Genomic DNA, 10487 nt, shown 5'->3' with positions numbered 1-10487 from the left:
ATAGTAGGTATTAGAAAATAATTTGGTCCAAAACATTTGCAATATAAAATCTGCTTCCATTCTAAGTGATGCGTGTGGGTCCTTTGGCAGAATGAAAGCAAAATACAAAATAGGTGGTCTTTATATTAACAAAGCTGGAGATAATTTTAGATGCTGTATTGATGGGCCCCAAACTGCATTTTTCAGATCACGCTTACATTCCATCAAAGACTGTAATTACTTGACACCAACCATATTCTTCTACCTTTTGAATAATTTGTTATTGTTTGAATAATTGTTATTTTTTTTTTTGTTGAAAATTCAGTTTAGACCAGTGTTTCTCAACCTTGGAAGCTTGAAGATGGGTGGACTTCAACTCCCAGAATCCCCCAGCCAGCACCGTTGGCTGGGGGATTCTGGAAGTTGAAGTCCACCCATCTTCAAGCTACCAAGGTTGAGAAACACTGGTTTAGACTTTAGTTTAAGCACTGGTTGCCATAATACAGGTATTATCTTCATCATCAACCTGTGGTGGGTTGCTACTGGTTCGCCCTGGATTGGGTGAACCGGTAGCGACGACGGCAGGAGCCTCTGCCCACCCGCCTGGGCATCTCTACGCATGCGCAGAAGTGTTGCGTGAATGCGCGTGCGCCCATGAGTGAACTGGTAGCGATGGGATTTGAATCCCACTACTGTCATCAACCTACTAGTTTAACAATCTAAAGTCAATATGTATATTTGTTAAATATGCTTTTTACATTTAAGACATAGGAAATGGTATTTTACTAAACATTTACATAGTAATATGCCATTTTCTGTGTGTTAAATTTGAAAAGTGTCACAATGTTAGAGGAAAAGAAGCTGCAAATGCTCTCCATTAAGTGGCAGATTAAACCCTCAATGATAATCCATTATAAGCAGTATCAATTTTTTTTTAAAAAAAATCAGGTTGCCGTATTGTAAGCATGGTTTTATAAAGAGGAAAGTTCTTTAAAGTGGAAAACAGGTATTGAAAGCCTTCTTTTTAATCAGATGGGGACATAAATAGATTATATTTATAACAATGGTTGAAATGTGAAGATGGAAGAGCAACTCTCTGTGGAATTTATAGGGAATGTAGCGCAAGATAAGCAAGTGGAAAAGTGCCAAAGAAAATAATCCCAGTCTGAACTATTCTGACATAAAGGTTGTTTATGACTTTCCCAGCATGTCAGCAGAATAAACCTATTTTTTATTTAAATGATACCCTTAATAAATTAATGTACTATATATTTTAAACTCTGCAATGCGTAATTGGCATGTCTTAGAATACTTTGCTTTGAAAACAAAGACCCAAAATTTCATCTTGGGTGATATAATGAGATGATGCCTGATGATGCCTGTTTGAGTTGTGCTTAGCATTATACCTCAAACCTATCTTGAATTACCTACTGAAAATATTTTTTGAGGCTTTCTGAGCTTCTTTATTGTAATATTTTCTCTATAGCACAATGGAGAAAAACTATTTGATTCCAAGGGCAGGCTATTTTGACATTCCCAACCATTTTCTAAAGCATCAGTCTTTTCTGTTGGTGTGTGTGTGTGTGGGGGGGGAGAGGGGGGGCTTGTATTGTGGACAAAATTAGGGCCCTGAGAAGCAAAACACCAATGGAAATGTCATACTTTCCCATGGTTGGGAAAGTATATAAGAAGCTGATGTATTTGTACCCTATCATTAAGTAATTTACCTTATGATTCTTGATGAGCATATCTTTTCTTTTATGTACTCAGAGAGCGTATGCACCAAGACAAATTCCTTGTGTGTCCAATCACACTTGGCCAATAAAAAATTCTATTCTATTCTATTCTATTCTATTCTATTCTATTCTATTCTATTCTATTCTATTCTATTCTATTCTATTTTAATTTTTATATTTTTGAAAATAGATTCACAGATTTTTGCCTTACGTTAATAGATATATTATTTTATGGTGTTTTAAATTTTGGGATTGGGAGTTCAATGTATTTCTGCTAAGGAAAATATGTCTCAGAGTGATCTCTTTGGTAGAATGTAGTCTTTATCTCACATTAAAATGATTTATCTTAACATACAGTATTTGCATATGGATGTGCATAGTCATAAAAATGTTAGTTTCCATAATATTTTCTAACTTGGAATCCCATTTCTGGCTTCCTTCCATAGCTAGTAGCTTTTTTTCTCACATATTTTGTTAATGAGTTGCTAATATCAACAGAAAGATTTTTAAAGTGTCGGAAAAAATCTGAAAAATATTGTAGGTGAAGCCAAGCAATGCAGAAACAATTCGAGCTACATCCAGTGACAAATCAAAGTATTTTCTGCTTCAGTTAGTTAGAAATAGAGAGAAGCCTGCAATACCTACATAACTAGAATGGGACAAACAACCACACTATCAGGAAATCTTTAATCAACACATGGCAACAAATCAAATGCAAACACTACATGAAAATTCCTGGTTGGTTATCAACGATAGAAGCAATAACTCACCCCAATATATTATCAAAACAAAAAATGTTAAGATACAGAGAAATAGTAGATGTACAGGGAAAATTGAAAACTAGGGAAGAACTTAAAGAACAAGGAATAGTAATAGAGTGGTGGCCCTATTCACAAATAAAGATAAGATATAGAAAGGATCAAGAGGAGGGAGGAATAGACTTAAAACAAAATTGATTGGACAAATTACTAGAATCTAAAGAAGGGAAATTAATTTTGAAAATTTATAAATACTTACTTGAATATGATTTGGCAGAAGAATTGGTTAAAGGGCAGATGATAGTGTGGGCGAGGAACATCGGGCACAGTATACAGTTAGAAGAATGGGAAAGAGCATGGGAAAACAATTACAGCATGACAAAATTGGTAGCTTATAAAGAAAATCACTATAAGATGTGGTACCAATGGTATCTGGCCCCTGCAAGGTTAGCAAAAATGTACCCGAACGTAAATCCAGCCTTTTGGAAATGTAAAAAAACACAGGGAACTTTTTACCATGCTTGGTGGCTTTGCCCAGAAATTAAGAAATATTGGAACAAAATAAAAACATGGATAGTAGAAATAACAGATTACGAAATTGAATTAGAACCTGAAGTCTTTTTATTAGGCATGATTAAAAAGAATATTAGAAACAATATAAAATATTTAATACTTCACATAATTACGGCGGCTAGACTAGCATTAGCACAACTCTGGAAAATAGATCGTTTGCCAACCGACCAGGAGCCAATACAAAAAATCTATATATGCGCAGAAATGGACAAATTAACTTTAGAGTTACAGGACAAGGAAGACTCAAAATATTTTACAATATGGAATCGATGGTACCAGTGGATAAACCAGAGGAGGGGGAATGGGTAAAGATGAAATCCAGAAGAAATCAATATAATTAAAAACAGCACTGTCAGATGGATAGAAAAGGAAATAAGTCACTGTGTGTATGTATATATGTATATATAATAATAGATATTAGTCAGCAGGTGAAGTTGTGTACTGTATATGTAAATTTGTTTTTGATTAAGAGAAACTTGTATGTTTTAAATGTTTTTAAAGAATGAATAAAGTTTTGTTTTAAAATTAAAAAAAAAAATAGAATGGGACAAAATGGCATCTACACAAAAGATTTCCATTGCTCCACTCCTTCCCCCAAATAACAATAAATTAAGTTTCAATTTATCTTTGAACTTAGTTTTTGTCTTACTCTTGCCTTTATAGATCTGGCCAATCATCTTGATAGATCAAGGGACAGTTTGTTAGATGGATTCTAATTATATGTGTACCCATAACTACTGATGTTTTTCAAGGGGAGAGACAAAAAGTGTTAATGAAAGTAGCAGAATTGACCTCCACAATTCTCTCCGCTCTGGCCCTACATTCTTTACACAGTATTTGTCTGGTCATGAGAGGTAGCAAGCTTTTACATGAAAATATTATGAATGGTGGCTTACCCACGTTTCAGAATCCCAATGGAAAAAGTTTCTAGAATGTGTGGAAAAGTACTTACACATCTGACACAGTGGCGAAATCTGAACTGGACCAAATGCATGCTGTGTGCACATGCGCAGTGTGCACCAAATGCACACTGCATGCACACATGCACAGAACACATCAAAAGTAGGCTTGGGAAGGTAAGTAGAACAGCGAGGGTAAGTAGAACAGGATTTCCTGCTTTCTAAACCGCACGGCAGAGCTGATAGTCAGAAATACCAGTTCGCAGGAACCGGTAGCTTTCTAAACTACCGGTTCAACTGAACTGGTAGCTAACTACCGGTTTGGGCGAACCGGTAGTTTTTATCACTACCGGTTTTCCCGAACTGAAGCGAACCGGTAGCATTTCACCCATGATCTGACGGCTTCCTGAACTCAGATCACTATGTAAGCTTGTGAATGGAAAGCTTGGAAAAGTCAAACAATATTAACACTTCAGCATCATCTACAGCATAGATAAGGGGAGTGGGAATAATGCAAACACAATGCAAGCCTTTCCCCCTTTTTGTGCACATCAAGAGAGCCCGAAGACCCTAATAGACATACAGTAGGAGCCTTCTGCTTTTTTTCTGCAAGAAGGGAGATCACGATAATGGCAAATTCTATATCAACGCAACTTTTTTTAAAAAAAAATGAACTCAAACCTTGTTAGCCAAAAAGCTATAGTACTGATTGATTACTGAGTAACATGATTCAGGGCATAAAATAGATTTTAATGATTTAAAGTTATTTTATTGGATTAGAGTACTTTAATAAAAGCAAGCATGTTCCTTTTCTCTAGTAATATCCTTGGACTTTGTCATCTAAGAGACTGTGGAACCTATCCTAGCCTTTGCTTGAAAGTTATAGTTTTACTTTATAACCTTCATCAAGAACTGCTGAATCAATTTTTAAAATCCACGATATCAGGCCAGTAAAATAAAAAATGTACTCTTGCTTCCTTTATTTTTTAGAAAAGCATTTTATATCTTAATTTTTGCAGATCATCTTAAGCTAAAAATTGAGTCCATTAGAATGTATAAAAATATACAATTGTGATCTAAAATAAGTTTCAGTGTATACTTTTCTCAGTCCAAAGGCCGAGCTCAACTTAATTTAAAAACCGCTAAATTATATGTGTGACCTGACACAGAATATTTCTGGGCTGGAAATTCTTTCAGTGACATGGACGTTTGTGAGATATGGGGTTTCCAATTGTAATAAAGTGTTAGAAACAGGGTCACAAATGGAATTGAGATGCTCCTGGGATTCAGATGTTATATAATCTCCCCATTTAAATTAGCAGAGGCAGTGTTGAGTTAGCAATTTGAGTTTAGACTGCTTGAAAGACTGTCTTAAACTATACCACTGAACATGAGAGAAACTTATTTGTCTGCCTGACATAAGTGTTAATTAAATGGGGACAAACAGTTAAGGTCTTCTTGATAGCCTCTCTCTTATGCTTACTAAACTGATAAACTGATGCTTAATAGGCTCTTTTATCTCTCTATAAAAGAGAAATACCACTCACGCATCATCACGAAATCTTCAGAACTGTAAAGCCTACAAACTTGAAATTTGGCACGTATGTTCCTCTTGGCTTCTAGGTGCTCACTAAGAAAGGATTTTTTGAAATGACCCTCAGATCATTAGTATTTCTTATATTATTATTAACACCCTCTGATGCTAAGGAGTTAGATGTTCTACTCCCCCTCCCCACCTGAAAAGAACTCTGTTCCAACTGCCACTTGGGCATGGGCGTGGCCAGCACATGACTCATATGGCCTGCGGGCTGGGAGTTTAGACATTCTACTCCCCACCTGAAAGGGACAGAAGAGGATAAGATATGAGAGGCCTCTGTGGGGCAAGGCTGAGGGAGAGAAGAGGATAAGATATGAGAGGCTTCTGTGGAGCAAGCCTGAGGGAGAGAAGGGGAGAGGAGAGGCTGATTGTAACTACTCATTAATTTTCAAGCTGTAAGTGTCGATTTATGAAGCCCAATGACATAGTTTTGGAGCAGAGCACGGGTATCCAGCTAGTTAAATATAATGCTACTCTTTTGCAACTTGACTGCAAAAGTATGATCTATAATTAGATGGTAGAAAAATTAGAGTTTCCTGCATCTTTTTGCAACTTCTGCATTTAGTTACTATAGAGAGTTAAATTATTCTAACCCTGCTTTAAAGCAGATCTAAATAATCATTATGAACTATTATGGCATGTATTGAGTTTGGGCATAATTGGGCCATTATGCACGTGGTGCTCAAAATGAATCTTTTAGTGTAATAATGATATTATCATTATTTGCAGTATTCATAGCTTATCCTTAACTTATTTCATAGATTTCAGTTTTCCTTAGATTGTAGAGCATGAATCACTATTAAACTACCAGCCTCAAGTGAGATTCAGTGTCTCTCTTCCCCACTCAAAGCTATTCAAAGGTAATTGGACAATGAGAGGTGAATTATTCTAAAGATTGTGGATATCAAGAAGGTCCTTGAATCAGTGTTACAGTGTTTAAACAAAGCAATATTCCGCAGAGCCCAGAGATAAAGCCGACAGTTCATTCATATGCATTGACTGAACCCCTGCAACCAAAACCTCTCTGTCTCTTATCACAAAAATAGACTGATATTCAGTAAATAATGAAGGGAACTTTGTTGGAGATATGAGTAGATATATTAAATTTAGAAATACCTCAAGATCTCTCTGCTAGGCTGCCAGTACATACAATTAGCTCTAAAACAAACCAAAGCAAACCTACAGACCCAGAAATCCAGCTGGATGACACCCAAACATAGGATAATAATTGTTGGAGTTCATAAAGGCTGTTGGAGCAGATATCAAGAGGTAAAATGCCTATTATGTAAGACTTTCAGTAACTTTACAAAATCAGTTCTGGAAAATATTTTGGAGTTTTCCCTTAAAGCTCCTGATCATCTTTGGAAGTCACTCATAATTGGTTAAAAGATAGGTCACTATATAAATGTTAAAGGTAAAGGTTTGCCCTGTCCAGTCGTGTTCAACTCTAGGGAGTGATGCCTATCTCTGTTTCTTAGCCAAGAGAAGCAGCATTGTCCAAAGACATTTCTGTGGTCATGTGGCCAGCATGACTCTAGGCTGAGGCACATAGAATGCTGCTACCTTCCCACCAAAGTGGTACCTATTTATCTACTCAAGTTTGTATACTTTCAAACTGCTAGATGGGCAAGAGCTGGGGTAAATAGCGGGAGCTCACCCCATTGTGCAACATTCAGAATTCAAACTTAGGCTAGACAAGCTCAGTGTTTTTAACTCTGTGCCATCACGCCACCACATATAAATGTTAATAGTTAAATAATTCTATGAACAGAATTTAGATTATTTTCAGTTAAAGCTGGTACCTGTATAAATAAGGTACTGATCAGTGCTTACAAAACAATCTTCTTTCTCTCAAAAAAGTCCTTGGATTGTCATGCAATGCTTGGATCTGTTAATTCAGCAAAGCATCTAGAAATAAATCTCTTTTATGCGAGTTAAAGGTATTTGGATAAGTATTCACTCTCAGGATTATTCCTTTAGAATCTGAGGAAGAGTTGATTTATAATTTAGAATTAAGACGTTTATGAATCTTACCATGACATCTAGGTTCTTGACTTGGTATGGCAGGTATGAATTTGGCCCATAAAAAAGCTAGGTCAACATAATTTTCTAAAAGGCAAACATTTACAGCTTTAAGATCACATCCACAGCAATGACTAAGGGTAAAAATCGGGAAATGCCTGTTGGATAAAGACTCTGACCTTGAGGTTATTCCCAAACTGAGGATTTAACCACATTGCTCTTTTCCTGCTTATCACATGTCTGGGCAAAATACACTGAAAAATCTCTTAGGTTGGTTCAGCTGAAAATAAACAACAACCCCACTTCCTTCTGGTTGACTTTAATGAAGTAGTGCCACAGTTGTACAATTTTATTTGCACCCTCTCGACCAATGATTCCTATAATTAATACAGCAATGATAGAAAGTAGGGGTTGGGTGCTGAATTAAGATCTCCTGTTTTAACTGTATTTCATTATTTATTTATTTTAATGTTAATGAATATAATGGCTTACGGCTGTACATTTTTAATAAACAAACCTATTAAGAAATACATGTAAGTAGAACAGTCCCATCTCTGTTTTCTTGAGGCTCACAAATAAGTCTTAAAATTCATGAAAATAAATAAATAATTCTAGAAACGTCTCGCCTCTGTGAGCATCCTAGACGTTCATGACTATTTTTTAAACTATTACATTTTTTTTGTGTTTAGATATTGATTTATTTCTAAAAGGATTAGTGCTTTGCTTTCATGATGACATTAGAATGGAAGAACATAAAATTCTAATTAATAAGTTAATATGAAAATACAATCTTACTCTCATGCACACAGACACACACACACTTATCCACTTTAGCTGCATCAGTAATTAAAATAAATCCATCATGCCTGTTCCAAGATGCATCCAATTAATCTGAGTTACAAGCTCCAATTAGATCTCATTGATAGACTGTATTTTACCAGACAAATTGGCTTCTATAGTGGCTTTTTGTGTTCTCTGAACACGCTGTAATTTAATGTTAAGACCTTGATTTTGTTATTTCGCAAGGTAGCTTGAAACTAATTGTACATAATCTCTCCACAATTCAATTAGAGCAAATTCTGCTTCATTCAAATCTTTAACCTGAAAGACTATAATTAATTCTGGAAACTTTAAAGAAAAAAGGAAAGTAAACAAGAAAGAAAAGAGAAGCAGGTGGACAGCAGAAGACAAGACAGGTTGAGAGCTGGAGAAGTTAACATAGAATGAAGGTCCAACTAAATATCCCCTTTTTGATCTTTCATAAGTACAGTTTGTTTTATTCATTCATTCATTCATTCATTCATTCATTCATTCATTCATTCATTTATTGGTTCGATTTATATGCCGCCCTTTTTCGGAGACTCAGGGCGGCTTACAATGCTTTTAAGCAATAGCCTTCATACTTTTGTATATACCTGCTTAGAAGGGCTTTCGCCCCCCCCCAAGCGGTGTTCTTTTTTATACAAAGTCAGCTTATTGCCCCCACAATCCGGGTCCTCATTTTATTTATTTATTTGATTTGATTTGATTTTTATACCGCCGTTCTCCAATAGGAGTCAGGGCGGTGAACAGCTGAGATAAAACATAACATATAAAATTTAAAAAACAGTTTAAAAGACATTAAATAATTTCTGCCCTCAATTTAAAACAACCCAGTTAAAACCAATTTCAAATTAAAACCGAAAGGATGGGATCAAGCCAGATTTTACCTACCTCAAAAGGATGGAAGGCTGAGTCAAGCCTGGTGAGATTTGAACTTGTGGTAATTGCAGGCAGCTGGTGCTACTTAACAGCACTTTAGTCTGCTGCACCACCAAGGCTCTTCCTAGTTTTCAAGGTTGATGCATTCTATATGGAATTACTGTCAGTTCTCAAACAAATTAAAGGTATAATTAATACCAATTCATATGGTTACACTCTGGGGTTATGAAGAAATATATCTATATTAAAATTGTTGTATTTTTGGATCAGTGATTGTAATGTAATGGTTCTGTTTTAATTATTGTATAAACCTCTGCTTTTTAAAATTCATCAAAATACAGGTAGTCCTCAACTTATGACTGCAGTTGAGCCTAAAATTTCTGTTGCTAAGTGAAACATTTGTTAAGTGAATTTTGCCCCATTTTATGACTTTTCTTGCCATAGTTCAGTGGTGGGTTGCCCCCGGTTTGGACCGGTTCGCAAGAACTGGTAGTAAAACTGGTGGGAGGCTCCGCCCACTGACCCGGACATCATCATAGGTGATCTGCGCATGCGCAAAAGCTTCTGTGCATGTGCAGAAAAGTGTGTGTGCGGGCGCGATGCAAACCAGTAGTAAAGGTAAGTAAAACTCACCCCTGCTGCAGTTGTTAAATGAATCACTGCAGTTGTTAAGTTAGAAACACGGTTGTTAAATGAATCTGGCTTCCCCATTGACTTTACTTGTCAGAAGGTCGCAAAAAGGGATCAAATGACCCAGGTCACTGCAACCGTCATAATTATGAATCAGTTGCCAAGCCTCTGAATTTTGATCGCATGATCTTCGGGATGCTGCAACGGTCATAAGTGTGGAAAAATGGTCATAAGGCACTATTTTCACTGCTGTTGTAACTTTGAATGGTCACTAAATGAACTGTCGTAAGTCAAGGTCTAACTGTACAAAGCACCAATGATTATCTTGAAAGCTGAAACAGACCAAGTTACTTCTGAGAGTGCTTTATTTTCTAGCTCTCATCTTGCTTATTAAGTGTAGTTGGGCAGTTCCAGACTATTTGGCAGTGACCGGAGAGCTGGCTAGTCTGAAGGTGTCCCTCAGTTTTGGAAGATGAAGGGAAAAGCTTCTTGTGGCCCTTACAAAGTCTTTAAAAACTTCTATGGTCAGGATGTCAACTGGCATTTTAGAATAGAATAGAATAACAGAGTTGGAAGGGACCTTGGAGGTCTT

This window comes from Pantherophis guttatus, chromosome 5, assembly GCF_059756535.1.
Source record: "Pantherophis guttatus breed Tessera chromosome 5, ASM5975653v1, whole genome shotgun sequence".
Classification (NCBI taxonomy): Eukaryota; Metazoa; Chordata; class Lepidosauria; order Squamata; family Colubridae; genus Pantherophis; species Pantherophis guttatus.
The sequence above is the reverse complement of the archived record's forward strand: the minus strand, read 5'-3'. Positions refer to the sequence as shown.